Source organism: Macaca nemestrina, chromosome 5 (genome assembly GCF_043159975.1).
Source record: "Macaca nemestrina isolate mMacNem1 chromosome 5, mMacNem.hap1, whole genome shotgun sequence".
In the NCBI taxonomy this organism is placed as follows: Eukaryota; Metazoa; Chordata; class Mammalia; order Primates; family Cercopithecidae; genus Macaca; species Macaca nemestrina.
In genome coordinates, this window is record NC_092129.1 from 38,582,691 (window position 1) to 38,588,690 (window position 6,000).

Consider the following 6,000-nt stretch of genomic DNA (forward strand, 5'->3'; position numbering starts at 1 on the left):
TATAGCCAGGGAAGTCCTCTCTCTCTCTCTCTCTCTCTCTCTCTCTCTCTCTCTCTCTCTCTCTCTCATTGCTTGTATGACTTTACAAGCAACTCAGGATCCTTCTAGCAGGTTTTCCCACTGTCAAACAGAGACTTCATTCTAAAAGGAGAAGTGATAAACAGAGCTCCAGCTCCGCTGGCTCTATATGTTTACTGATTAGTGGAAAACACTGACCAAGGAGACTTTTAAGCCAGTGGTTCTTCAGAATCACCTAGACGCCTCCACCCTCCAGAGATTCTGAGTCCAGGAGTCTGAAGTGGGGCCCCAGGTGATGCCAGTGCTGCTGGTCCCAGGACCACATTTTAACAATCAATGTTTTCAGATTTCTCATGAGGAACACTACTTAATGCAGTGGGAAAGAATATTTCAGAGGGAATTTTTTTCTTAAAGAAGCTGCATATTCTGGACTCCAATTTAGTTTAACTTTCTATTCACTCCAGGATGGCACGCAGTGGATTCCTAATTCTTAAATGCGATTCAGTCTGGACTTCAAATCACTTGTCTTCAGAAAATAAAAGATTTGTTCCACTCGGGTGTGTGGACGTGGATGCGCTCATCCTGTGTTCTCAGACAGATTTCAGTCATTAGATGATGTTTTTAAGTCCTGAGTGGATTAAAGCCAGACTTCTGTTGGCTGCGTTGCGACCTCTAAGGGAGAGAGAAATCTGGGCGCCCTGGAATCACGTCCCCTGCAGGAGAGTCCCTTTGTCCATTCTCAGGCCAGAAAAAATCTCCCCATCACTCCATTGCGAGTGGCTGACTTTGCTCTGGTCCGGCACTGTAAACGTCGGGAAGTCGGCCTGGAGTTCGGGTTGCAGGGAAGCCAGGGCTGGGGGCGAGGGCAGCAGGAGTGCTTGGGGAGCTCGCGGGCAGCGGGAAGCTGAGCGCAAAGGCAAAGGAGCGAAGCAGCCTCTGAAGCTTCCCCGCCTGGGAGAAGAGTTTTTGGAAGTAGGCGAGACGGGGAAAGAGTTCTGAGCCCCAGCCCGAACAGCCTCCTTTCCGTCCCTTTCCGGGTGCAATCTCCGGGCCAGCGAGCTGGTGTCTCGCCGCAGATCCGCTGGCTCAGAGATGAGGCGCAGGGCAGGTTCTGGGTTACATCCGCACACCGCGGGGAACCCAGGTGCGAGTGGGGCACAGCTGTCCTGCCAACATCCTTTCTTAGCTTTGCATCCTTCGCTCCAAATGCTGGCTCTGCCCTTGGAAACTCGCTGGTTGCCAACAGCATTCTTCAGAGTCCGCCGGGTTTCCTCCAGGCGTCTGAGAGGAACACGCCTTTGATCTTCGGGTCTGGGCAGGCTGCGCGGGCCCACCCTCCTTCCAGTTCACCGAAAGATTAACCACCTCCAAGGGCTATTTAAGAGCCCCTCCCAGGGCCGAACGGGGAGAAAGGGTGGGAAAGGGAGGAGAGAGTATCCGTTTAGAACGCCCCAGAGTGATGAGAACAGACTTCTCAAAAACAAAGTCAGGCGGTCTTTTGTACCCAGCACTCAGTGTAGTGCCTGACACCTCAATAAATGTTGAATCGTGAATGAATCATTAACTCTTTGAGGCTCTAAGATAGAAAAGATAGAGAGTAGTGGGGCAAAATGGCAATGGGGCTGTTGTGGTTAAATTGAACTTGAACTTGAACCTCTTACCTTGAAGTCTGGGTGCACATTTGAGAAAAGAATAAAGCAAGTAGGTATGATGGGACTGGGCGAAATCAGGTGGCGGTGGATTGTTGGCAGCGCTCAAGAAATACGCTCTCCCGTTTTCCAGTAAAATATATTACTAAATGTTAATTTACATGGCCTGTAGACTAGAATCTTTAGTTTAAAAGGTTGTTTTATAATGAAAATGATTTGAGGCATTAAGTAGTTCACATGATCTTATTTTAAAATTAATCCAGTTGGTGATGAGGAAATAGCGTATTGCTTTTCACAGATATAGGTGAGACCCTGGTATAGTGGAAAGAGCTTTTGACTAAGTCCTTGGACAAGATACTAGACCTTTCAGGACCTTGGTTCTTCCATCTCTAAAACTGGTATAATAATGACTACTTTTTTGAGATAATGTGTAATTGGACAATGCCTGGAGCATAATAGACACTAATTAATATTGGTCCCCCCGCTTCTTCTGGTCACTAAGTTACAAAAGTGCCTGAAAGGACGATATGCATTTCCCCTAGTTAGCTAGACAATAGTAAACAATCATTGAATGCTTATAATCCAATAGCATCAAATCACCTTGAGTGTGATTAAAACAGATTATCATTTAGATTAAAACAGATTATCATTTAGATCTCTTCTTTCTTTAGTGAGATCTCACCACCTTATCTACTGTAGGTCCTGCCCTTATTTCTGTATTTCAGCACTTATCAACTTAGTGATAATAGGTAATTGTTATTTTCTTTCCTTTCTGTTTTTCTCTATCTCTTCTAGCTCCATGAAAGCAAGAACCACGTCTGTTTGGCTCCCTTGGTTTTCTCAGCACCTACCACAGTCTCAGGTACACAGCAAGTGCTCAAAAAGGAATGCACAAAGCTTAGTGATAAGCTTCTTAGAGATACCTGTGTCTGCTGAGTGAGGTTATGTTGCACTTCGAGGACCATAGAGTGGCTTAAATATATTGTCTAATTTTAATTTCAGAATTTGGTTATACACCTTAATACTTAAACATTTAACAGACACTTATTCCGTAGTAAAAATAAATCTATACTGGAAAAAAACACGATCAATCTTGTTGAAGGGGGATTAATATGAAACATTGGTCCACATGACATCACACATGGATTCTTTTTTTCACAATAAATCTCAGACAAGGGTCCATAATAAGCACTGTGTCCTTCAAAACAATGTGTCTTCCACCAGCACTCTGACCATTGCTGAGAAACAGTCACCTCTAAAGTTTTCTGCTTGGTTCTTGGGATCATTTACTAATGAATCTCATCTAGCATCATTCATCTTTTGTAGTTTATGTGAATGCCACCATCTTCTGCTGCCCTCAAATCTCTTAAGTTTAGGCACCCATCTCCCACTCAGTAGCTTCTTCCCCTACCATTTTTTTTCTTTTCTTATCTTTTCTTTTCTTTTTTTCTTTTTTTTAGACAGAGTCTTTCTCTGTCACCCAGGCTGGAAAGCAGTGATGCAATCTTGGCTCACTGCAACCTCCACCTCCTAGGTTCAATCAATTCCCCTGCCTCAGCCTCCCAAGTAGCTGGGACTACAGGTGCACATCACCACACCCAGCTAATTTTTGTATTTTTTTAGTGAAGATGGGGTTTCATTATTTTGGCCAGGCTAGTCTCAAACTACTGACCTCAGGTGATCCGCCCATCTTGACCTCCCAAAGTGCTGAGATTACAGGCAAGAGCCACTACTCCTGGCTCCCCCCTTTTTTTTTCTTTTCTTTTTCTTTTTTTTTTTTTTTTTGGTTTTTTTTGTTTGTTTGTTTGTTTTGTTTTGTTTGTTGTTGTTTTTGAGACCAAGTTTCACTCTTGTTGCCCAGGCTGGAGTGCAATGAGGAGATCTCGGCTCACTGCAACCTCCGCCTCCTGGGTTCAAGCGATTCTTCCGCCTCAGCCTCCCAAGTAGCTGGGATTATAGGCGTCCACCACCACGCCCAGCTCATTTTTGTATTTTTAGTAGAAACGGGGTTTCACCACGTTGACCAGGCTGATCTCAAACTCCTGACCTCAGGTGATCCACCTGCCTCAACCTCCCAAAGTGCTGGGGTTACAGGTGTGAGCCACCGTGCCCAGCCTTTTTTTTTCCTTTTTTTTTTTTTTTTTTTTTTAACAATCATACTTATCCTACCTAAAAGAAAAACTCTCCTTTTCTATACAGTCACAACACTTCTGACACCAAATGTGTGGAGTTTCCCCCATACAAATGGATTCTCCAATTCTCTATGGACACCAACTAGGAGTCCTACAATTCCATTCTGATGCTAACTCCTCACTAATTTGCTATAACAGCTCACAAACACTTATTTACAGTTACTAGTTTATTATAAAGGATATTACAAAGGACACAGATGAACTAGTTTATTATTTACAGTTACTAGTTTATTATAAAGAATATTGCAAAGGATACAAATGAATAGCCAGATGAAGAGGTATATAGAGCAAGGTTTGAAAGGGTCCTCATCATGAGATCTTCTGTTCCCATGGGGGCAGAGTGTCCCACCCTCCCAGTAAGAGGATGTGTTCACCAACCCAAAAGGTCTCTGAGCCTTGTTGCTTAGGGGTTTTGTGGAGATCCCACTACATAGTCATGATTGATTAAACAATTGGCCATTAGGGATTGAACTCAAATTTCCAGTCCCTTTTGCCTCTCTGGAGGTGAAGTGGAGCTGAAAATGCCAACCCTCCAATCACAAGGCTTGTTCCTCGGGCAACCAGCCCCTATGCTGTAGCTGTCTATGGACCATGCAGTGATTCCAGCCACCAACCATCTCACTGGCATGCAAAAAAAAAAAAAATTCTTATCACTCAGGAGATTCCAAAGGTCTTAGAAGCTCTTGTGCCAAGAACCAGGATAGAGACCAAATCTATATTTTACATTATGTCACAAAATAATATTCTCCAACAAGGAATAAAAGAAATCTAAGACATCTCTAAATCCAGGAGGATTTTAAAAAACTAACTGGGTCATATAGTTACAAGGAATAAAAATCCATACAAACTGGCTCAAATAAAAAGGGGAATGAGGTATTGTAAAGATAGTCCAGGGAATCTGGCTGACATCTCCTGGCAGAAAATAAATTGTAACTGGGAATTAGGGAATATCTCCTGGGAAACTGAAAAGTTAGGAGGGAAACTCTCTCCTCTCTGAGCTGGAGCTCTCTGGACCTTTGTCTCTGTTTTCGCTGCCAGTCTTCTGCATTTTGTCCTCTGCAACCTAATTTTCTGTGCTGGCTCACTTTCAACGGCTTCTGAACTCTCTGTTTCACATAGGTTTGGTTTATTAAGTTGCTGACTGCGGCCCCAATTCTACAAGAACTGAATTCAGTTGCAAACTCAACTATCCAAAGCTTACATCTCCACATCTTTTGAATTTGAATTTTCAAGATAGGGACCACTATTGACTTCTTCTAGAAGGCTCTGATTAGATTCTTCAGGCAGTTGTATGCCTCTTATCCCATCAGCTGTAGTTGGCAGGAGATGGATTGGCTGTTGGCTGGGGCAGCTTTTTGCAATGGAGGCTTTGAATGCAACAAGAATCCCAAATCAGTTTGCTACAAACATAATATAATGCCATAAGGGCTGGGATGTCTACATATGGACCACCTGGGTTTATTCTGCTCCTCCAATGGGGAGCAACATGTTTTTGGAAAAAGGCCACGTTCTCAGGTCTTATTGTGTCTATGATGTGGAGAAGGAGCAGAGATAACAACAACAACAAAACAAATTCATATAACCTAAATGACCTACTTTACGGACTAGAACAATTTTATTGAGGAAATCAGTAGCACTTTTTAGCCAGTAAAATGTTATTATAAGGCACATTTAAGAAATACCGGGACAGACTCAGCTTTCTTAATCTTTTTCATCCATTTGCATTCACAAAGCACATGTATAGACGCTATCATATTTCATCTTCAAAACAACCCTGACCCAGAGGTATTATCATCCTCACTTTTTTAAATAGGGCAACTGAAACTCAGAGATGGAAAATAAGTTACCAAGAGCTATATAGTGAAAAAGCAGCAGAAAGCTGAGTATAGAATTCTTGTATTTTGTTGAAACTGCTTTGAATGTAGGAGGGCCCCTGAATAAAAGAAATTTTTAAAACTGTAGCCGTACAAAGGAAAGAAATATTTCCAAGAAAAGCATGACATTAAGCCTTTTTAAAATTAGAATTTGTATTTTATACTTTCTTAAGGATCCCTTTTAGACTTATTTATAACTTTATTTTAATCCTATATTGCCATTCAGGATACATAAAAGGAAAATGTATGCAAAATAAACTAGTTAAA